Genomic DNA, 25,838 nt, shown 5'->3' with positions numbered 1-25,838 from the left:
AATGTTTCTCTTTAATATTTAATTTAAAGCAAATGAATCAGAATATATTGATCTTAGATGCTTTGAGTTCATAGTAATTAAATACTTGCACCCTTTCTTGGATGCTTATGTGTAGTGGATTGTTCTTCTTCACTCAAGCTTACATCTCACCATAACTTGATGACTTAGGATAAAGTTGTCTATCTTACCTTTGTATGTTGATGATCCAATGATTTTCAATTTGGTTAAGTTTTAAGCCAGTTGTACTCCATGCCCGATGATATTTTCCTTGATCCCCAACCAAATCTATCGTTATTACATATTAAATCTAGCCACTGAGCGTATTAGTGACTTGCTACTATAGTGAGATTAAGTAGAAAATTTATAGAGAGATCCCTCTCTAGATTGAAGGGCCAACTTTCAATCCTAAAGCAATTTGAGGTTACCTTAGAGTTTTCTCCATCAAAATCTAGAGAAATTATGAGTGATAACATATTTAAAATGCATGTTTCTTGTTAGGATTCCCTCAAGGCTAGGCTATGGTTTTATGATCTTAATAAATTAATATAAAGGTGTAATCTAAATTGTGGTTCCCTTGATTCAAATGGGCAACGAACTATTCCTTAAGAGGTTTGATAGAGCTATGGTATTTAAGCCTAATAGATCTCATTTTAGCTATTATAAAGCTAATCTAGTAGAAGGCCTACAAAGGTCATGTATTAAAACCATTAACTAATACATTTTTCTACACAAAAGCACAAATTCCTAAGGCTCGCTTTATTATAAGTGTCTCTTACCTAAAACCTCAAATCTATTTGAATTGTATAAAAAAGGGTTTGAATCTTTTTCCCATGCCTATGGAAGATGATGGTTGGTTTTTCGGGTGGGAATGTGCCATTGTGTATTTCCTCTTTTATGAGGGTTATTAGCAACGAATCACCTCAATCCGATGAAATCAATATAGATTTTTTAAGGAGGAGATTAAATAAGCCAATGAGTGGATTATCAAAATGCTTTTAAAGAAGGGTTATATGGCAATGCCACTAAGTATCAACACATTCTAAAATTTGATGAAACTCACTGTGCTCTGGTAGTTAAGTTGTGAGAAAAGGATCAGTTGGCTCCAAACTAGGGATTGACCACCAAAATATTTATTTAAAGCTCTAGCCTCATAAAATACTATAGAGATGATTTCTCCAATTAAGAGTCATGATAGGGAGCTCACTAAATAAAACTATAATGAGGTGGATCTAGTGACCCATTTTAGAATGGTGTTCTAGTCTTATGGCCTCAAAAAGGAATGTATGGAAACCACATAGGCTTGTGTTAGCGTGGTACCACATGAAATTTTGAAGTCAAATGGGAATATTGTATTAGTAATTCACAATGGAGGAGTTGGCCACTACCCTAATAAATATGGTTGAGGATAATTCATGTTGTTCAGAATTATAACTCAACCTACAATTTGGTCACCCATAGCCATTGTAGCTATATGAGGAATTTATTACATACTGAAGATTGTTCACCCCTTAATATTTCATACAACATCCTAGGCAAGGGCATAACCATGTGGGCCAAGCATATTTTCATACGAGCATATACCCAAAATACACAATTTTTGGTACTGGTTGCACCATTTTAAACAATGTTATCATTGCAAGGGAAGGCATAGAGTGTGTTGTAGTTTATTTTTAATTTTCAAAAATAATAATAAAAAAAAAGGTTTAAAAAAACAAAACAAAACTATGTTGTATTATGCCTCCAACTAATATTTAAGGCAAACAAAACTATATGAAATGTTTTGTGCATAAAGGACATGCAAGCGAAACTATATAAAATGTTTTGCGCATAAAGGACATGCAGTTTCTGGGTAGATCCTCGCACTTTTGAACAATGAAGTCATTATAACCAACTATGACAGGGTAAAGTGCACGAGATTTAAGAGAATGACAACCCCTCAGAATGGGCGAAAACAGAGAAGCCATTGATCGCAGGATCGACGACTCGCATTTGTTCTGACAGGTCAAGCCCATTTTTCAAAACTACCCAGGGAAAACCTCAAAGGTGGTAAGTGGTATTTCATAAAACCACCCTTTCTTATGCATCCATGACATCGTGTCAGGCAAGCGAGCATGACTCCCTTACACACCACTACCCACATTGCCACATCACTGTCTAAGTCACCACGCTTGTCACATCGCCCCCTACGTCATCATGTGCTACATCATCCTGTTGTACCTGCACAATTAATTAATGTCATTTTTCCACCTTACTAAAAAAAACAAAAAGGAATTTTTGCATATTATTTTCATCCTACAAGCTCAAAAACTCCCTGCTAACCAACATCCAGTCAATCACTTTCTCCTTTGACGTCAACACTCTATACCTGTCATTAATCAGGTAATTCAAAATCTGCAGTTACCATTTTAGTTATAAATGATCAAAATGAAGAAAACTCCCAAGATTTCCCATAAAACAATCGTCGATAGTCCTTCTCCTCAAGTTTCTGCTTTCATGGACACTGAAGCCGAAATTTTGTTTAAGTTTTAATTTAAAAGATAGTTTAGTAGTTAGAGAGTTTCAATAGATACTCATAATTGTTTCTAATGTAATTTTCTTTAAAAGATACAAAGGAGCTCATGTGAAGGGTTCTGAATTTTGATCCGAAGATTTTTATATTATCTTTGTAATGTATCAATCACTTTTGGAGATCAATAAAATTTTCAGATTTGATTCCAACATATTCAGTGTTTATAATATGTGTGCTTCTTTGTAATCTTTTTCATGTTTGTTATCTTCAATTCAAAGCAAGTGTGTAATAGGAGCATGTTGCTTTTGTTAAATAATCAGAGTTATCTATGTGCTATAAAAGTTACTGAAGATACCTGAGAATTTATCAGTGAGAACCTTAAACAACACTCCACTGCTTTTTCATCATATTTCCTATTACTGTCATATTAATTCCTACTAGGGTTTGATATATTGGATTTTTCTAAGCCCAATTTATAAGACCCTTCTTCCTCTTTTTCTTCTCACCACCATACAATGTCATAAAGAACTGTAAATATTAATATCATGCCAACATTGAGAAGGGCTTTTCTATCTCCAAAACAAAGTTTTGCATTACACTCCAAGGTTTTAACTTTGGGTAAAAATCTACTAAAACAATTTTAAGAATCTTATACACATGTCCTAGGCACTTGTTCCTTTTCAACCAGGAATTGTCTCTAGGGTTACAATATAATTGGCGTCATTGCTAGGGAATGAAATTGAAGATTTTTCCCTGGGTTTTCCTAGAACGTTTCTTTGGTTGGTGAGCAAAGAAAGCATGAGGTCGAGGTTTCTCACCAAAAGTAATCTTTATTTGCAAAATTGGCTCAAAGAAGACCTCATACCTACTATGATACTTCCCAGTAGAGAACCCAAGAAATATCTGACCCTGAAAGATTACTTTATTGAGGGTCTAGAGAGAAAAGCAATCTCCTATAACACCAAAGCCTACAATATCTGCTCTTGGTGCATTTACATCCAATTCTCACAAGTCTAAGTTAGATATTCCTGAATTTCCTCCCAAAGCCATAGACTTCTCTAAGGGACAATTTCCACCACCTAACTTCCCTTTTCCAGAGCCTCAGTTAGAGAATAAGTCTTTTGAAACAGTTTCGTTTTCTTTCCCCCTTTATCTGAAATTAAAGAGATAAAAGGAGGTTCGACAGTGTCTGCAACTCAATCCATCCTTCTCATATCACAATATTCTTCTAGTTCTATAATATTTCTTGCTTCTTCCACACAATAAATAGCATTTGTTCTACCTCCACCCCTAAACATGGCAATACCAAGTTTCTTGGCTAAGTGTTACCTTCCTCTCAATCTGCCTCAACAACTAAATGCATTACCTCAAGATCACTTAAAATTGTTGCCTCGGTTTACTGGAGAGGATGATGTTATTGTAGAGAAGCATATTGAAACATTTTGTGCATTTGCAAAGAACCTGAATGTTGAGTATTGAGATGTATTTTTTAGGCTTTTCTTTCAATCATTGGATAGAGAGGCTAGAAAGCGGTTAAAGGTCTTCCTACAAATTTAATTAACACATGGGAAGAATTGGAAACTGCATTTACGAATAAGTGGCGCATTAAAAAAGATCATGTTTATTATCTGACTAAGTTTAATAATATTAAAAAGAATCCAAATGAAGATGTAATTGAGTTTATCAAAAGATCTAATAAACCCTGTAATGGAATTCCATCAGAGGTTAAGCATCTACCAACAACAACTAAAGTTTATTTTGCATTAGCTTTTGATGCACATTTTGGCTTTACTCTTAGAGAAAGGAAATTTGACACTTTGGAAAAGATTCAAATGGATGCTTTGGAAGTGGAGGAAAATCTTGCTACAGTAGTATATTTGAAGGCTGAAATTGATCATCTAGAGAAGAAGAAAGCAAAGGAAGAAGTTGGATTTCAGTTTTTCGGTAATGTTATGTCCACGTAATTCATATATATAGTATGTTAACCCTTATTGTAAAATTAAAGTGTTACATACCTTAGATTTATTTGCTAACCTTTATTTGTCCTTTGATGTCATTTGTAGGTACTTTGCACTTGAAAGGAGTCAATCATTTCTTCAATTTGAGCCACCAAGTGTCCCTGTCAGATTGGTTGCAGAAACTTGCCAGAGCTGGAGAAAGTCACTAATTCTGTAGCTAATTTTTCTTTAAGAAATGGATGTTTAGAAAAAGGTATTTTTAGAAAAAATATTGAGAAAATTTAAGATGCCAACATGAGTTGGTTTTCACTTTAAACTTTTTGTGTAAGCATGCCAACAACTTGTTGGTTTTCATGTTTATACATTATTATTATTATTATTATATAGAGAAAAATAAAATTTCTAAGGTGGAAAAGAAGAAGAATTCCTCTTAACCATCTTCAATTCTGAGTTATCTTGGAAAATTTTGACAAATTCCTCTTTTTTCAATGGCTTCTGATAAAGTCTAAGTCGATGTCCATTCACTAAAAGAGGAATTTTCTCTTCATCAATAGTCTTGATTCTGACTACACCATTGTCAAAGACTTTTTCAACTTCATAAGGTCCAAGCCAGTGAGTTTGGAATTTTCCTTGGAAGTTCTTGAACTTTGAATCAAAAAGTAATGCCCAATCTCCTGGATGAAATTTTCTTTCTTTGATGTATTTGTCATGCCATTTGGATCTCTGTTGTTGAACTAGGCTAGTCTTCTGGAAGGCATCTTGTCTTATTTCATCAAGCTCATTGAGTTGTCCCATCCTTTGTTTTTGTGCTTCTGATAAGTCAAGATCCAACTGGACTGTTGTTTTATAGGTCTGGATCTGGAACTCTATTGGAAGTAAGACTTACTTCCCATAAATAAGTTCATAGGGAGTATGTCATGTAGTGCTTCTCCATGTAGTTCTATAGGCCCACAAAGCTTCTGGAAGCTTTTCTGCCCATTTCTTCCCATGTAAGTGTAAAATCTTAGTGATAATTGCTTCAATCACCTTGTTTGTAGACTCAACTTTTCCATTGGCTTGTGGATGGTATGGAGTAGATTTCTGATGCTTGATTTTGTATTGTTCCACAAGCTTTTGCACTACTCTGGATGTAAATTGTGTTCCTTGATCTATTACAATTTCTCTTGGGACACCAAAATGAGTGAAAATATCCTCAAAAAGAAATGAAACTATAACATTTTCAGTAGCAAAAGGAAGTGCTTTAGCTTATACCCATTTAGTGACATAATCAGTACATACTAGAATATACCTTTTTTGTTTCGAAGGTGGATTGATTGAACCAACAAAATCTAACGCCCATTTCTCAAAAGGTTCATTGAGTACTTAAGGTTGTAGTGGCATTTCATTTGAAAGAGTAGGTTTCCCCATCCTTTGACAACTGTCAGACCTCTTAACATATTCCTTGGTATCCTTGAAAATGGAAGGCCAATAATATATTAAGAGAAGGATCTTATAAGCAGTTCTCATGTCAGAGAAATGCCCTCCACATGGTTTATCATGGCATGCTTTAAGTATTTATGGTATCTCGTCTTCTCGAACACATCTTCTAATGATGAGATATGGTCTTGTTTTGTGCAATTCTTCGTTTATCCATGAGTAAGATGCGTTGTTTTGAATTATCCTCCTCTTTTATCTAGGAGACAAATGACATGGTAAATTCCTTGTAGCTAAATAATTAGCAATATCTGCATACCAAGGTGATTTAGTAGATACTGCAAAAATATATTCATCAAGAAATTTATCCTGCACGGGTTTATCATTGTTATCATTTTGAATTCTAGATAAAAAGTTAGCAGTTGTATTTTGTTTTCCGAGTCGATCTAGAATGGTGATGTTGAATTCTTGTAATAGTAAGAGCCATCTAGTTATTCTGCCATTAGTGATTGGTTTATTCATTATATATCTAATGGCAGAATGGTCTGTGTGAATGAAAGTTTCATAGCCAATTATATAGTGTCTGAATTTATTAATGGCATGAACTACAACTAAAAACTCCTTCTCAGTTACAATATAGTTTAGCTCCGATGGAGTTAAATTTTTACTGGTATAATAGATTGCATGAGTAACGTCTTTTTTTCCTAACACATCTCCTAAGGTTGTGTCTGAAGCATCAGTTGATATATGGCAAGGCAATTTCCAATTAGGTCCTTTTAAAATAGGTGCTTAAGAGATTTTATTTTTCAAAGTTTCAAAAGCATTTTGACAATCAGAATCCCAACTGAATTCACAGTTTTTGTAAGTAGTTTGAAGAGTGGAGTTGTAATTTTTGTGAATCTTCTATAGTATCTAGTAAAACCAAGAAAACTCCTAACATCTCGTTGACAATTTGGTACTGATAATTTAGAAATGACCTCTACTTGAGATGAGTCTACCTTAATTCCATCTCCTGAATATGGTGACCTAAAACAATTCCTTCATTAAACATCATAAAACATTTCTCATGACTTAAGGAAAGATTTGTTTCTTTACATCTTATTAGAACTTTTTCTAAATTTTCAAGTGCCTCTTTAAAATAATTTCTGTAAACTGGAAATCATCCATATATACTTCCACACAATCATGAATAAGACCAAAGAAAATTCTGAGGACTGCTCTTTGGAATGTTGTTGGAGCATTGCATAATCCAAAAGGAAGTACTCGGTAAGCATAAGTTCCCCATGGACAAGTAAATGTGGTTCTATCTTGATCCCCGAGTGCTACCTGAATCTGGTTGTATCCACTAAAACCGTCCAAAAATGGAAAATACTTTTTCCCTGCTAATGTGTCTAAAACTTTATCTATGAAAGGAAGTGGAAAGTGGTCTTTTAATGTTGCCTTATTCAATTCCCTGTAATCGATACATACTCTCCATTTCCCATTTTTCTTAGGAACAATTACTAGGGGTGAAACCCACTAACTGTCTGATATTGGATAGATGAAGTTTACATTCAACAGTTTTTGTAATTCCTCCTTAACAATTTCTTTCAGATTTGGATTCATTCTTCTTTGTGGATGTCCAATTGGTCTCTCACTTTGTTCAATGTAGATATGGTGCATGCAAGTTTTAGGATTAATTCCTTTCATATCAGTGTATTCCCATGCATAAGTAGAAGAGTGTTTTTGTAAAATTTCTACTAGTTGATTTTTCTATAATTCTTCCAGGTTTTCATTAATGTTCAAAGTTTTGCCTGGAAAATTTCTATTGAAGAATTTCCAAATTTTTCCATAGAGTGTAAAGACATTTGTCTAGATGATAGATATTCAATTTGGCTACGGTCATAATGTAAGGAGGGTTCATTATTTTCCATTAGATTTAAAATTTGGTCCTCCTCACTTACTTGTTCAGTAGTGAAAATAGGTTGTATATCATCATCATCATCTATCCATTCCTCACTCTCTATTTCTATTGTTGTTTTTGCAGGTGGATACAATGTAAATTTCTTTGTAGAACTTCCATCTGAGATAAACATGTCACCTGATCTACAACCGATGAAAGCATCAACTGTAGCTAACCAAGGTCTTCCTATGATTAATGCATGTCCTCCTAGATTATTCTTGGGTGTTAAAACCATGAAGTCAACAAGATATTCCAAAGAATCTAAGGATACGTTAAAACCATGAAGTCAACAAGATATTCCCAAGAACCTAAGGATACATAAACATCTTCTAACACACCATCGGGTTTAATTACAGACCTATATGCTAATTGAAAAAATGTTGGTGTGTATTGAAGATTAGGAAGCCTTAATGAATCCATGATTTGTTTACTCATTATGTTTATGGACGCTCCTAGATCAATCAGTGTGTTTGGTATTTCAATTCCATTGATGTGAATTTTCACAATGGGGCTCCTTGGATCTAGATATTTTTGTATTGTTTCTTTCCCCATCATGATGTTTGCAATTTTCCCAACTAATTGATTTTTTTTATGTCTTTTCTTTTTCATCCTAATCTTTGAGTACTCAATTCCTTGATTGTTTTGCAAAAATTGGTATTTATTTTATGCCTTGCAATAAAGGAATTTTTATATAAACATTTCTTAATTCATCCAGCATATGATAATCAGGCCCCTATCTCTTTGTGTTGGCCATGGAAGCATTTTCCGGACTAATGAATAGCATGGTATCCAAAGGAAAATTGAAGTTCCATTGGAAGTGCGACAAGGAAAAGATATCCCACTTGTGCTTTGCTGATGATCTCCTTGCACTAGGAAGCGCAAGCCCCTCCGGGACCTTATTTTCTGTAAAGGTGAAATCCACTCTGTCTCCTGTGTTGCTCAGTGCCTTGAGGTGTTTAGGCAGCTCTTCGGACTTTCTCCTAACCCTGACAAGAGCAACGTGTTCATGTGTGGCATAGCAGCGAATGTGGGAGAGCAGATCTTGAGCTTGGTTGGATATGTGATTTGTTTTTCTACTCCTTCATCAATTTTCAATCGTTTAGGAAAATATGGTTTAATGGATACTGAGGGTTTTTCTATAATAGGAGTATCATCAGAAATTATGGGACATTCTCTGTTTTTTTTTTTTTTTTTTTTTTTTTTTTTTTGAGGAAGAGAGATTTCTCCTTCTTCAGATTGATTTTTATCTTTTTGAAGATTTGTCCTTGCTTCCTAATTGACAAGAGGGGGTTTTCTTTGTAATACTCTACCAGATCTTAATTGAACATTATTTAGATCTAGTGGAGTTATTACATAGGTTTGAGGATTCTTCCCTTCCATATTTTTTTTTTCCCGTAGAAAAAAGTCGTAATTTCCATTAATTTTGAAAATTACATTTTGTAGATGCCGAAGCATTGCTAAGACAGGGCTGTGAAGCCTGGCAAAAAATGGTTGACACAAGAGTCAAGTACAGAGATAAATAAAACTGCTGTGTAAAAAACCGTGCTTAGAGCACTGAGGTGCCTGGTGGGGGGAAGATCAAGTTTTCCTCCCCTTTTTCTTCTCTACCTTGCGCCACTCGCCTTGAGCTGGTTGCATGGGAACGAGTTGTAAAAAGTTTTCCTCTCCAGGTCGTGGGTTTTCCTTGTCTGAGTCCGAGGTGTCCGATTTATGCTGCCTTTTGGTTCCACTTTGCTCCGTTGTGTCAGGGTTCTTTCCCGGTTGCGATTCCATTGGCACTTGAGTGGTTTGTTCCTGTTGTTCTGTTTGACTGTTCTCATTTGTGGTGGGCAGTTCCTCTTCTCCTTCTTCCTCTTCTGGGTCTGGTGTGGGAAATGTCCACCCTTTTTTTTTCCCGGATTTCCTTCGTCTTTGGCTGTCTTTTTTGAATTCTGGGCAGGCATTTTGTAGGTGCCCTGTCTGCCTACATATTCTGCAACGGAAAGCTGTGTTTTCATAGTCTATTGTTTGTATCCAGCAGCGATCTTTGTGCTTCAGTACTATGCGGTCCGGTAATCCTTTGCTGAGATCAACTTCCACACAGATTCGTGCGAAAGTGTAGATTCCTTCTTCCAATCGCTGGGTATCCAATTTAATGTATCTGCCCAAGGAGTTTCCGATGCATGCTAGTGTCTTTTGGTCCCAAAAATGTGCTGGGAGGTTATGTAATCGTACCCACACTGGCACCCTAGAGACTATATAGGTGTTTGCATCAAAATCTGGGGTCCAAGGTGTAATGAAGAGTCCTGAAGATCCCCAAAACCATGGTCCCATCTGTATAACTGCTTCCCTAACATCTTCTGAAGGAAAATTAACTATAAAGAAACCTTTGGAGCAGAGCCTGATTTCACTATTTAGAGACCATTTTGTGAAAATCCATTGAAAGAGGTCCATAGGTTTTGGCCAGAAACCATTGAAACGACAGATGAGGGCTTGTTTTTCATAAATGTTACGTACCTCCTCTGCTTCTGCTGTATCTATTACTAGTTCTGGTGTGTAGTTCAGCTGCTCCACAATATATGGGCTGGGTTCTGTTCCGGCCTGCTGAGGGGCTGTAGAGGAAGTCTTTCTTCCTTGCAGAATATGCTTGTAAGATATTCCTTCGCTTTTGTGCTGCTGGTGTTGATCTGGGCTGTGTTTTGCTTGAGATCCACTGCCCCCTTCCGATTGTTTACGTGAGCCACTAGCTGCTGTACCTCCCCGTAGCCGCATATTCACAATAATATTGGATCCTGGCTTGATGTTGTAGGATCCAATTGCTCTGTGATCTTGTAGTGATCTGCCCTCGGAGAGCAGGTATTGATATCCTTCCGGGAGGCCAATGTGGTTGGCAATTTGTTCCTTCAGATCTGAAACATTATCTGATGCTTGCACCCAGATTAGGGTCGATTTCCCAGAGGGGGGTTTTATACAGATTTGAAATCGTAGATCTGGAGAAGGTGCCGCCCCTGAGGCTATGGGAGCTGTGCTCCTCTGTTTTATGTGTTGGTTTGCCTCGTGCTGTAAAACCCCTTCTGAGATCTGAGGGATCAGGTCATTGATAAATGCCTGTGGGGATCCCTTTCTCACTACCGAAGCAGGGTTTTTGAAGACGTAATGAGTTGGGTAGCTGAATGTTTGCGCGTCCCCATTCGGCTGGTCTTTCGCTGTCCATAGTTCCAGGACCTTTGAGGTTTTACTTCCCCTTTGTTTGTTGACCGGATCTGGTAGATCCAGTCTTGATCTGAAGATTTTGTCGCTGATCGCTGCAGGCTGGGGCAGATCTCCTTCATGCAGACGATCTCTATGATATTTTACACTTGTTCCGCTTGTGTGTACCCTCCTGGGTTCATAAATCTGAGAAAGCTCCCCTCTATCATGAGTCAATCCAAAACCTGACGGTTTTTCAACTTCAAAAAGGGTTCTGTGTGCGGAGATTGTTGTTTTCTGCGGATCCCTGAGCTCGTACCGCAGCGCGCCCTTCACCTTCAGATCGGCCTGTGATGCCGTTGTCCTGTGTAAATCCCTCCCTTCACTGGTTCCGCAGAGGTGAACGGAGGCGACAGACGGGGGGTCTGCGACCAGAGCATATTGAAAAAAGTTGTATATGGCCATTGTAGAGCAAGTGCCGCAGGTTCGATCCCGGGTTCTCGTTGTCCCAATGCCAATTCCCTTCCATATTGTAAACATGTTGTGACATTTTATTATTTGGATTCAGAAGTGGTTGAGTAGGTAATTGATTTGGTTTTGTGCAAATGGTAGGGAGAGTTGTGGATTTTGATTTTGGATTTGAACTTGAGGTAATTGATTAACTTGAGGAATTTGATTAGGTTGAGGGATTTTATTAGATTGAGGTAAGAATTGTGGTGGGAAATTAGGATAGGATGGTGAATATTGTTGATATTGAGCATAAGCCCCATAAGGATTTTGCCATCCCTGATTCCAAGATTGTGATTGTGGTTGAGCCAAGGCTACCAAGATGGATTCCAATTACTTTGTGAAGACTGAGCAAATTGTTGTGATTTAAAGCCTTGTGGTTGATTTGCTTGAGAGTTTTGCCATGGTCTTTTGGCAATAAAACAAAGAGGGTCTACTTGTTCTGGTATTCCTTCATCATTAAATACAACCTTAAGACCTGGTAGAGAAGGACATTCTTTAGTATCATGGTTATCTACACATATGGCACAAGTTTCTATGGTTTTTAAGTCTAAAGGACATTCTCTCAGAGCATGCTTCTTTCTACACCTAGGACAAAAGATGGATAATGCAACATTTTCGGCCTTTTGCTTGTTTTGTATTTTAAGGGTGTCAATTTGTTCACTAAGACTCCCTAAAATATTTGTCTTAAAAGTATCAAGCAAGCTTCCTAATTCTGCCCTACTGACTGACCCAGCTGCAGATTTATTGATTCTTGATAAGATAGGATCCCTGATCCGGATTTAAACAGGAACGCAACAAATTACATAGATAAACATAAACACAGAGATGCAGCGGAAATAATACTTCATTTCATTAATGTAAAAATACTGAAATATGCTTACAAACAGAAATGGAAATAAACCAACTAGGGTGATGGTAGCTTATCTATGAGAAGAGATGTGGTGGCTACATGCCTCTGAACTGCCTTACAATGAGGCTCCAAGGCTTTTTTTATTATTGAACAATAAGAGAAAACCCTAAACAACCAAAACCCTAACGAGGAGATGTAACACCAAGAGTTTATGGGCCCCGTTGGGTGAGTTGGACAACCAACTTCTCGGGGTCGTGACTTGGTTATATTATCTCCGTTTGACGCACATAATAACCCGTTGGAAGGATATCTCCAAGGAATACAACAAAAAGACAATTTTAGGCAAAAAAATTGTTGGCGGTAGGTTTCCAAAAAAACGTCGTTTAGAGCCTCAAAACGGCTCTGGAAGTTTAGGACCCGAAAAACTGCTAAAAATAGTAAATTGTGCTACAATTAAGGAAACTGACAAATTGAAAAAAGAAATGGTGGGGGTCCAAGTGGAATTGGTGGGTGGCCAACAATATCTACCTAGATCAATCCCTATGACTTTTGCCAACTCAGGCTTTACCCCTTGAGATATGTACACATAGATCACAAATATCTACAAATGGTAATTGAGAAATATCTCCTTTTCCTGTCAAGTTAAGGAGATCAATCCACTCATCTCTGATAGATTTTTGTATGAGGGCTTTCAAAGCTTCCTCATCTAGACTATCCATTTTTTCCCTTTTAAGATTATAAACAAATCTTTCGAATAAGTCTTCAAGATTCTCATCTTCTTTCTGTGTCATTTTGAATACTTCGTCCTTAATGTTGTGAGGCATACAGTAGTCCCTATACTTCTCTAAGAATGCTTCTTTCATTTGTGCCCATGTCCTTATAGTATTCATTCCTAGACTCATAGCCATTTCAATGTTGAATCCTTTAAGGTAGCAAGGAACAATTTTATTTTTTGAGCATCATGTAGATAATCATATGATCTGCATAATACTTCAAATTCAAAGAGAAACGTCTCTGGGCATTCATTTCTTCTTCCATGGAAATTAGGAAGAATAGAAGGTGAAATATTCTTCATTGTGAGGGTTGTATCCTCATCAAAGATAGGAAATCCAAAAGGGTCTCGATCTCCTCTGCCTCTTCCTCTACCTCTATCTCCACCTCCTCCTCTACCTCTACCTCTACCTCTACCTCCTCCTCCAATCCTAGGTTGTCCACCATTGACATTGTGTACCTCTTCTTCTCCTTCTTCAACCATGATGGATTCTTCAGTATCTAGTTCTTCTATCAATGGATAATCAAGATGAGTTTGTTATTCCTCATATTCACTGGGAATTTCTAATTCTTCTCCTAGAATTTGTTCACCAGTGGAAGATAGAAAAAATACTCCTGTAGTTGGGGATGTAGGACCTTCTTCTAATTCGATTATAGCCTCAGTAGATGAAGTAGGTGAAGTTCTGGATTGGATTTCGGATCTTAAGACTCCAAGAAGTATTTGTTGGCCTATGGATGGAATTCGAGTTTGATTGGATGGTGTGGAACTTCAAGGTCGTGGTGGAGTGAGCGAAGTTGTGGGAATTAAGCTTCTTCCTCATCCTACAAATCTACCTCTAGAGTCTCTTTCCCTATGCATGTCATGTTTTTATTCGATTTTTTTTTTAACTTCTATTTGCACTTCCTCGGCAATGACGCCAAAATGTTTAGTCAATTTAATGTTCTTAAATTGTAAGCATAAATTATCGACCAAGGCAGGTAAACTGATGAAGTGCAAGTGCACTGTATGTGTTAGAAGTCTTTTATGTCGTTAAGGTGATTATGTTATCATTATCTAAGTTAATGTCAAACTCTAGAATTAGTGTTGAGGTGATGTTATTATCTATACTAGGATGTTATTCCTAGGATTTTATTGTTAATTGATTATCCTAAATGTTATCTCTAGAATTAGTTCTGATTGAATTGAGTTTTTAGAATTGTTGGAGAATGATTTTAACTCTTTTCAATAAATGTGTTACATTAATCTTCCTTTCAACTTATCATTTATTTTTGGATTTTATGCTGCAACAAAACAAAGCTAACTATGAAAGCATGAAATGACATAAGGAAAATCCTAATTTATCAACTTGGAAATTAAATGTGCTTGAATTCAGAAGCTGAGAAACACTGCCACTCTTATCTACTGGAACTTTATTTCAATGCAAAAAGCAAAACAGAAATGAAATCACTGAGCTATGAAATCACTTAGTTGTGCTAGGAAAATGAATGAAACGAAATTACCAAGTATATGCCAGGTATTAAGCAAATGAAATGAACAATACAAAAATCAATCAAGTGAACCTAGTCACGATCTTCATTGAACTGCATCTTAAAACATGAAAACAAGGCATCCATGAATTAAATCTATGAAATAACAATTGAAAAGGAAAATCTAATTACTGTGAATCAGAGACCTGATCTACGCGCAGGGGCCCTCCACGAGGCAGTCAGTCACCTTAGATCAACAACACATAAAATATATGAAATAAGAACTTTGCATTAAGCAAAAAAGAGTTCTACAGGATGCTCAAACTACATACGGTGGCACATGCATTACACAGAGCTGCAGTGTTTTTATAGAGTTCTTTTTAACAATACGATAAATTTAAGCCTACAGGACTTCACTATAGTCCTTATCAAAACTAGATCATATCGCTTATTTGTCGATTTGCTATTGAAAAATCAAATCAATGAAATCTCTTAAAATTCAAACTCTATTCCAATTCGTTGTCCTGTTGTTGACCGCCATGGTTGACCGTGCTATAGTGTGAATCTCCTAGTGAATTAGCTCGAGCAAATAGGAAGAAATCCATGAGAGGATCATTCCCTATCTACCCATATACTCCTTTGTTTAGCTGGCACACTCGAGCCCTGTCAACAATGGAAGTGGCTGCAGATCTGCGGGTTAGCTGCAGAATCAGATCAATTATGTAGCTACATGTAAACTTTAATAGAACAATAAGGCATATTGGCAAAATATGAAAAAGAGGACATATGAATGTTTACCTTGTCAAAACCTTGTGTTTGCTGCATTTATTTGGGTGATAGTGGTAGGAAAAAGGAGGTAAATGTGGACAAAAAGGATGTCAAGATAAAGTAGTTTTGGGACTCTACAGTTCCTCTGTAGGAATGTACTCCAACAACATGATTCTCCTTTGCACACAATCTCTGAGATGGTGATAACAGATGCCGATATCCTTGGACCAATCATGAAAAACTAGATTCTCAGAGAGTTTGATACAACTCTCATTGTCATAATAAATCACTGTAGGATCCATCTGTTGACCAAATAAACCAACAAGGATATTCCTCATCTAGAAAGCCTCACAAGTTGCTTGCTAGCAACCATGTACTTTGCTTCTACTGAACTGAGTGCAACTTATCTCTGCTTCCTGTTGTACCAACAAATGATTGCTAACCTAATACTAAATATTCCACCAGATGTGCTCTTCCTATCCAATGGACTCCCTGCCCAATCTGCATCTGTGAAGCCTTGCAACTTCACTACCTATATATATTTGTACCAAAGACAAAACTGAGGGGTGCCTCTAAGGTATCTCAACACATGTTTAGTTTCCTTCTAATAGAGTTTGGTTGGCTTAAACATTGCTTGACTAAGTTTGTTAACTGCAAAACACATGTTCTTTCGTGTGTTCACCAAATACATAAGTGAACCCACAAGTTGTCTGTAAATAGTAGCCTCTACCACTTCACCTGAAGTAACATCTTCATTCCTCCAATTCCCTATTAGAGGAGTCTCCATGGGTTTGTTGCTCTACATGTGGAACTTCTTTAGTATCTCATTGACATACTTTCCCTGAGAGATAATCAGTTCCCCATCTCCTTGCCATACTTCCATACCAAGGAAATAATGCATGAGCCCTAGGTCCTTCATCTCGAATTCTCTTGCAAGATCCTCTTTGCAAGATTTGACCAACTTCTCATCACCTATTATAATTAAATCATCGATATATAATACTATAATCAATAATATACCTTCAACCACAATATGGTAAAGGTTTGCATTTGCTTCACGGGGTGCTTGTTTCAATCCATACAATGCTCGTTTGAGTCTATGTACACCTCTTCCTCAATCACTTCGTTGAGGAAGATTATCTTCACATCCATCTTATGTATCTTTCATCCTATGTGTGTTGAAAGTGGTAGAATAGATCTGATTGAAGAGTACCTTGCTACTGGAGCAAAGGTCTCCTTGTAATCAATTCCCTCCACCTAAGAGAACCCCTTGGCCATAAATCTAGCCTTATGTTTCTCGACACTCCCATCTGCTGCTTGCTTCACCTTGTAGATCCACCTGGAACCTACCACTGACTTGTCCTCTGGCCTTGGGACAACTTCCCAAGCATTGTTCCTGATAATGGAGTCATACTCCTCTACCATGGCATCAACCCATACTGGTTGTTGCATTGCTTCCTCAAATGAGGATGGCTCAGTCTCTACACTCTCACTCATTAGATCCATGTAGCTAGTGTACCGATTTGGTGACCTCCTCTACCTACATTGTGATGTGGGTGCTCCCACATTCTCTCTAGCAGCATGCATCAATATGTCAGTTTCTCTGGTGTGCTTCCTTCCATCTCTAGATGTTTTGGTATGAGTGGGTGCTTCCACTCTCTACTCCTATGCATGTGGCTGCTCCACATCATCTTGTGTTAAGTCCCTATACTACTAGTGTAGCCCCTTATTGTTATTGGTGCAACCCCCTTATTGTATTTTTGTGCCTATGTAGTCCCCATATTATTATTAGTGTTCCCCATAGAAGCCCATTATTGTTATTGTTGTGCCCTTATATTATTATTGTTATGTCGGCTCTGATTATATTGTGACCCCTTAGACTCCTATATATATAAAGGAGGTCTTGTCATTTGGGTCATCCAAGAATTGGTCATTTGTGTAATGTAAAGGAGGTCATTGATCTATCTCTTCTTCTATTTTGTGAGTTGGTTTCATAACATTTGGTATCAGAGCTTTGAAATCTAGGGTTTCACTGCTTCAAATAGGTCATCGTTGAATTTTCGCTATGAGTTTTTTTCTAAGAAGTTTCATAAGCTGAAATTAAAACCCATTTGAGCCAAAATCTTGATGAACATTGTGTCCAAATCTCAAATCTTTCTCGCTATATTTTCAGAGATATGATTTGAGGAAGTTAGGGTTTTTGCAGGCTCCAGAATTCGATCTCAAATAGTTGACCTTGGGAAAATCGTCATAACTTTCTCTCTGAGCATCCGATTCAATTTTTGTAAAAAGTGACAGAAAGATAACGGACTGCAGTTTGTTGGGTATTGTTTTCAGGGTCTAAGGTTGAAACATTGACACGTGGAACTTTGTACAAGTTTACTCTACTGAACCATTCTATAATCAGGTCATCATGGGAGATTAGGCCTAACTCTTTCTTGAAGAATACAATCTCGATTAGACCTGTGGGGTTAGAAAGAGGACTCAGAGGGCTACCACAGGATGAAATTTTTGAGCTTGGAGATCTAAAATTACAGAACTACAATTGTTTCAAGATTGATCTCCTAAAAGAAAGAAAAAGATATATGAGGAAGTTTGATGGCAAGGATCTAGTAACTTGGATACTACAGATGGAGCAATATTTTGATTTACATGATGTGAAACTATTACAAAAGGTACGTATTACATCTTTATATTTAGAACTGAATCAGTTTCTATGGTATAGAGGGCTTCGTTCTCATAAACCACTTATCACCTAGTCAATTTTCACGGAGGAAATGATAACACATTATGATGATACAAAGAACACCTTCTTTATCCATTTGATAAATCTCAAACAAAAGGGTTCAATGGAAGAGCACATTGAGGACTTCCAAAAATTGAATATAAGGGTAAATGGTATTCCAAATAAGTAGAGGATTGATGTCTTCATAGGGAGTTTAAAGGATAACATTCAACATGAGGTTCGTCTTTGGGAACTTGATTCATGGAGAAGGCATTCAAGTTGGCAAGAAAAATTGAAAGAAAAATTATGGCAAAAAGGAATCCTACCAGTCACAAATATAAAGATGGAAGTGTTGTTGCTCCTAGCCTTCCATAACCTACAAGGTTGACACCACAACAATTGGAAGAAAAAAGAGAAAAATGGTTTTGTTATAGTTGTGATAACAAATACACTAAAGGTCATAAGTGTGCTGAGAAGAAATTATTTTACATAGATTATGAAGAGGATGAAGAAAAGAATCAAGAAATGTCAAAAGAAGAGGATATACACCAAGAACCAACCCCAGAGAAAGAAGAAATGAACCCAACCATATCTTGTAATGCATTGGCAGGAATTACCACTCCTCAAACTCTCAAGATAGATGGACAAACGAAGATAGTGAACAAATGTTTGGAAGGATATCTTCATTGCTTTGTATATGATAAAAAAACACAATGGGTCAAGTGGTTACCTCTGGTTGAATGGTGGTATAACGCTTCAACAAAAATGACCCCATTTATGGCACTTTATGGATATCATACACCATCCATCACATCATCTTTAAGAGAAAATTCTAAGGTTCAAGCAATGGAAGATCACATCAAGCATCAACAACAAGTTCTCCAACTCTTAAAGGATAACCTCACTTTGGCAAAGAATCAAATGAAACAATAGGCAGATCAACATCGCAACAAAAGAAGTTTCAATGTAGGTGACTCAGTATTTTTACAGCTACAACCATACAAACAAATGTCCCTCAAGCAAGCTAAGAAGGATAATAAATTATCACCAAAGTACTATGGTAGTTACAAGGTGTTGTAAAATATTGGTAATATGGCATAAAAATTGGAGCCTCCTGCATCTTCCTGAGTGCACCCAGTTTTCCATGTTTCATGCTTAAAGAAGGTTATAGGTGACAAGCTCCTAGTTCAAACAATATTGTTGGAACTTGACGAAGAAGGAAAAATCATATTGGAACCTAAAGCAGTAACGGAAATGAGAACCCGATAGCTACAAAATCAATCAATTTCAGAGTATCTCATCATGTGGAAGAACTTAACCGCTAAAGATTCAGCATGAGAGGATGATAATTTTATACAGGAGCATCTAAAACTATTCAAGCGTTGAGGACAACACCTTTTGAAGGAGAGGGGCATGTTAGGTCCGTATCTACTAGTGCAGCCCCTTATTGTTATTAGTGCAACCCCCTTATTGTATTGTTGTGCCCATGTAGTCCCCATATTGTTATTATTGTGCCCCATAGAAGCCCACTATTTTTATTGTTGTGCCCTTACATTATTATTGTTATGTCGGCTCTGATTATATTGTGATCCCTTAGACTCCTATATATAGAAAGGAGGTCTTGTCATTTGGATCATCCAAGAATTTCTCATTTGTGTAATGTAAAGGAGGTTTCCCCCTCGAAGAGGCTTATTTGAAGTCGTTGATCTATCTCTTCTTCTATTTTGTGAGCTGGTTTCATAATATCCTGAGGTTCTTCCTTTGAAGCTAAAAGCTCCTCATCTTCATGTAACTGAAGCTCCCTCTCAAGGGAACATCTCACAACCTTCTCTTCATCGAACTTCACATCTCTACGAACAACTATCATCTTGTGAGATGGCAGGTACACCCGATAGTTGTGAGGTGTATCAGTGTACCCCACAAATATGCCCAACTCAGCTGTCGACTCTAGATTTTCCCTTGCATCCTTGGTAACATGATAGTAAAATGATGAATCAAAGGTTCTGAAGTGTGACACATCTAATTTCTTCCTTGAAAAAACTTCTTCTGGTGTACTCATCCCGAGAATCCGATGAGGACTCTTGTTTTGCACATATACAATTGTGTTGCATGCTTCAACCCACAAGTGCAACGGTAGGCCTTGATCATGTAACATCACTTGTGCAGCTCCCATAATACTTTTGTTCTTCCTTTCAATAACCCCATTATGTTTAGGGTTATGGGGTGTTATTAACTCCCATCAAATGCCTTCTGATGCACACAAGTTCTTGAATTCGTTCGACAAATATTCTTCACTGTTATCGCTCCTAAGAGCCTTCAATTTCTTGCTAGTGTCTTTCTCAACAAGTGATTTAAATTCACAAAATTTATAGAACGTCTGATCTTTCTTCTGCAAGAAGAAAATCCAGCAGTTACGTGAGAAATCATCTACAAATATCACATAATACCTGTGGTTGGTCATGGAGGCTGTCAAAAAAAGTCCACACACATCTAAGTCTTTCAAGGATCTCTTGTGCTTGATTGCCCTTATCATGAAAGGTGGCTTCGGTGTACTTCCCCAATGTACACCCTTTGCATGTATCTTGCTACTCTAGTGCATCATTGGGAAGTCGTGTAGAAATCTGCTGCATGATCTTCAAAGCTCCATGGTGCAAGTGGCCCAATCTTCTATGCCATAATTCGTCGATGTCTCATCTCTGTACCTTCTCTTATTTCGTGCTCAATGCTAAACAATCTTATACAACCAATTTGTAGAGGTTATTCACCTGAACCCCGATCTACCTGTGACGAAGGAAAACCTTTCCTTTGCTAAATATCACATTGTAGCCACGGTCTTCCAACATAGCAACTGAAACTAAATTATTCTTCAGACCCGGAACATACATGACATCTTTTAATGTGAGAGGAGAACCAGACTCCCTCTGAAAAGTAACAGTACCAATGTCGATCACGCTATACCTTCCATCATCTCCCATCTCGATGTGCATCTGGAGGTCCTTCTCCTCCAAGTCATTGAAAAATTCTTTGTTGCCCATCATATGGAATGAGGTTCCACTATCTAGATACCACACACTACCCATCACTGATGTCACCATGCATGCAATGAGGGTGAAATCCAACTCAAATTGTGAATCTAGAGCTTCACCTGCCGCTCCTCCTGAGGGCTTCTTGTCAGCCTTCTTGTGCGGACACTTCGTGGCATAGTGTCCCAGCTCATGAAAGAAAACATTTAATCTTCGAGAAGTTCTTCTTCTTGCCACCTTGATTGGAATCCCCTTTGGATTAGAATTTATTTCCTTTCCCTTTCCATCCAAGGCACAATTTTCCTCATCATCATGCTTGGATGAGGTTCCATCTCTGGTGTTCCACCTTATGTCTTCTTGCACCAAGTCAAACCACAACTGCTCCCACTTTGGTAGATACTCCCTCCCATTTACTAAATCCTGGTAGTTGTGCTAGCTCTTGGGAAGGCCTAGAAGTGATAGGTTGACCAGATAATCTTCAAAAACTGTAATACCAACGCTCCCAAGCTCATCCCAACGTTGGGTGAACTTGCTCAAGTATTGTGGTATTGTGTCGCCCTTCTCCATCTTGATATTTTGAAGCTTATCCTTCAATGACATCTTCCTATGGTCATTTTTGTTCTAAAACAAGTCTATCAAGGCTTTCCACATTGCATATGGTGTATCCTTCCTGTGGAGATTTGAGACAATATGATCTCGAACTCCTTTTAGTATGATCATCCTCATCTTTGCCACACATTTCTTTCACTCTGCTAGATCTTGAGGATCGATTGTTGGAGGCTTAGGAATATCATTTTCAATGAATTCCTTCGGTGCATTATCTTCCAACACTGCCTCCATCCTGTCCTTCCAAGCAATATAATTCGAACTACCCTCAAGGGCATATTCGAGTCTCAATCCGTATAATGACATCCTGCTGGCTCTGAAGAATGATCCTACAAATTCAAATTCACCTGCAAAGACAAACTCATACTTCTCTTCTAGTGTGATCTCATCTCTGCTACTATGTATAAATTCCTTGTATATTCAAACTGCTAATTGTAATTTACTAAAACAATAGACTTGAATCTACTCTACTCATCAGCGGAAACAATTAATCAATTGAGAAATCACGAATCATACAGAGAGAGTATTCAATCAACACATTATACAATGATTTCCTAGGGAAAGCCACAACTAAAAACCCTTGTTATCTGTATATTGCATTAGTCAAAAAATATGAGAAGATTACAATGCTTTGCTCAAGCCCAAGCAACCTCTACGCCATCTCTATCTGTCTCACAGCTTCCTAGACAAGCCTTGGCCAATACTTAACCAATTTTATGCTTGCCCAAGTCCATATTTCCTTGTGTTGTTTCATTGGGAATTAGCCCCTATTAATTAGGGAAATCCTCAATTGGAATTGCGAAATCCATCATAGGCCTTCCTCTGACTACATGCACCACCTGTACAATTGGGATGATTATACAAATGAAAATACATTTCCCTTGAACTCCAATCTCAATTGGGCAATTCTCAAATCTAACATGCATGAGTTATTTATGGTTGAATTATCAGTTAACTGGTTGAATGCATGAAACATCACCCCATTATCTGACCTCCTACTAGTTCCTCCATAGTTGGAACTAGTTTAACTGACTTTAACTCAGTTAGACTGAATTAATTAATTACAACTCAAAATAAACTCAACTAGAGCTCCTATAAAGTAGGAGACACTCTACATGACTCAATTTAGACCCTCAACTCGAATTAACTATACAAACTAAGCCAAATTAACTTAGTTAACTCATACAAGTTGTCTTGTAATGTGGAATTACAATTTTTCTCCTAATTTAATTAAGGACAAAATTAAGTTAGGAATTTCTTGTTGCATTTTCAACACTATGGACAAAACTTGATGACATTGAGCAAACTTTAAGACATTGTGGGACGAGATTTAGAGTACCAATTAGAGCAACTTTTAAGGCATATTGTGGAGAATACCTTGGAGCAAAATTGAAGTCACGATGAAACAAAGTTTTGGAAAAAGGTTTTGGAGTAGTTAAAGGTTGGAGCCTTGTTGAAGTATTCTACATGTTGTAGCCTAATTTGTGAAATAGAGGATTGGAGTCCTCATACAAGGTTGGAGCCTTGTGACAGATCAGGTTGGAGCTTGGATGTATGTTCGAGGATTGGAGTCCTCACTCAAGTTTGGAGCCTTGAAGAAGTTAGAGATGTTGTTGTGCAGATTCAAGTCTGAATTATGTAAAGGGGGATTAGAGTCGTCACTATTGTGTTCAATAATGAGATTATTTTTGTTCTGGTATACCTTGTGTTTCCTATTGTGAAATATTTTAACTCGCTTAATATAATAATTGTAATAAAAATTGATTCACCCCCCTTTCAGTATTTCCAACAAACATAATCCAACTTTATCCACGCCATTATCCTTCGCACGGGGTTGCATGACTGCAGGGTGCCATGTCACCCCTCTCTTAAATGACAAGAGGATCGGTGGGGTGGTAGGCACCCACCCTGATCCTCGCATTCCAATGTTTTGACACCCCTAATCAGGGATAATAGATCATATATATATGTGTGTGTGTGTGTGTGTGTATTAAGTCGACGTTCTATTCATATAAGAAAAAAGGAGTACATTTGGTGGCTCATAAAATAAGTGGTCTCACCCGACCAGGTTTGTTGACCAAAATTTGCACCAAATGACAAAAATACAAAAGGGAAACTAGGGACATTATCCATAAATGGTAGGGCAAGAGGCACCAAAATATAGATAAAACAAAAAAAACACCAGAGAGAATACTAGTTGCTTGACGTGGTGGAGGCAGGGCTATCCGAGGTTGTTCTTAGAGGAGGTGGAGGATGAAAGTCAAAATGAATGTGCCCTTCAAAGTGCGGCAACCAAGTCTCCAACTTTTATACTTTCTCGGTTAGTTGGTTTTGGCCTCGCCAAACCACCACCAGTCTCTCCTGGACTTGGCACTGAAAATAGTGCATTCAATCCAACGTTGTCATCTGCTCTGCATGCTTCTTGTGACAGACTCTCTCAGTTGTGTCGACTCCTTCCATCAGGCTATTGATAAGTGCTCGAAAATTCTCTAAGCAGCAATGTTAGATACCCTACCCTTTATTCACTACGGCTCAACCAAACCCACGTGCCCCCTTGCCACCCCAGGTTCCTCCACCCCGATGACTCGGCTTCTGAACCCGCGTACCACCACCCCTGCTGACACCTCGTTTACCTCCTCCACGTGTTCCCACACTAGCCAGCCGCACACGTCCAACAGTCTTGCCACCCCGATGGGGGGCCCTAGTGGAAATTGCCGAGTCCGACACACTTACAGGACCAAGGATGGATGGGGAGGGGGAATGCCCACACCGCGTAGGGGGTTTCATAATTCACAGATATGGTGAATCACCGTGTTCAAAATCCACAGGCCAGACCCCCCACCAGAGAAACCAAACATCATCATCAGAGGAACCGAATGCCACCACCCACCACACGAGAGAAACACAATACCACCGCCCACGACCTGAAAAGACCACCACCATCAAAGAAACCAAATACCACCGCCCAACATGCCAACACAGACAATTGAAAGAAAGAAGAAGAGAAAGTAACTGGCGCTTGAGCGCAACTTCCCTTAGGGTGGTGCCTAGCCTCCGAATTTGCCTCACAGAGACCACCCACCAATCCGCCAAACATCGTCGCGCCCACATGGGGGTCACGAAATTGGAAATTGAAACTAGTTTTCTGCCACCACCCACGAAGTTTCCTATACTGTTGGTTCCAACTTCCACTTCTAGCCCAAGAAAACATGCTTACCATAAGCCAAGAGGAAATGGAATGGAAGAGGTCTCGTCCCGCCGACTTCCCATCCTTACGCATGCAGACAATAACAAAGAGGCTTTGTAACAGGGTCTAGCTTGACACATTGCTCCAGCAAATGCCCAGGATGAGTACACACAGACCACTCCTACCAAATAACCTCCTGCGACGCTTTCGTTTTCTCCCCGGAGGCCACTGCGAGGTCCAGCACCAGACCAGAGCGCGGATACAAATGTCAGGCTCCCTCATCTTCCCATCCCTTAACCATTCGCCACCCCCAAACTCCAACGTGATGTTAATAATCGCACGAGTTGCCAAGCTGCTGATATTACTCCTCCCATTACATACACTTTGGTGAAGGGACCAGAAGGACCGTCCCTCACGCCCACTCCACCTGTATTCACACATGAGGCTCCTCCCCTATGTGTTGCAAGGACCTCACCCCCATCGAGAAAATTTTATTTCTATTATTATTATTAATTATAAAAACAATTAATATGAGTTAAACATATATACATTAAAAAAAACATGTAACAATATTCTTAACCATGTAGATTCACCCCACTTTAGTATGAATATTCTTAACTTGTAAATAGGCTTTGTTACAATACCATGATTTACTAATACTACATGTCTAAAAATACCATAACTCATATTCCTATGGCCCATATTCATATAAATTTTTTTAATTAATGAATCTAAGTAAAAGACAAAAATAACATAATTACTTTTAAGATAAATCTCAACATTTAATTTGTGATTTACTATTAAAAATATTTTACAATATTATCAATACCATAATATTTTATAATATTATCAATACCATCTAGACAATCAAAGATCCAACTAGGAATTACAACGACACAATTGCAAAAACAAAACTCTACTAATAAATTTTTACTATCCAA

The sequence above is a fragment of the Pinus tabuliformis genome, chromosome 5_1 (assembly GCF_031772625.1).
Source record: "Pinus tabuliformis cultivar Carrire ecotype Pingquan chromosome 5_1, CPIR1, whole genome shotgun sequence".
Classification (NCBI taxonomy): Eukaryota; Viridiplantae; Streptophyta; class Pinopsida; order Pinales; family Pinaceae; genus Pinus; species Pinus tabuliformis.
This window is presented reverse-complemented; position numbering follows the sequence as displayed.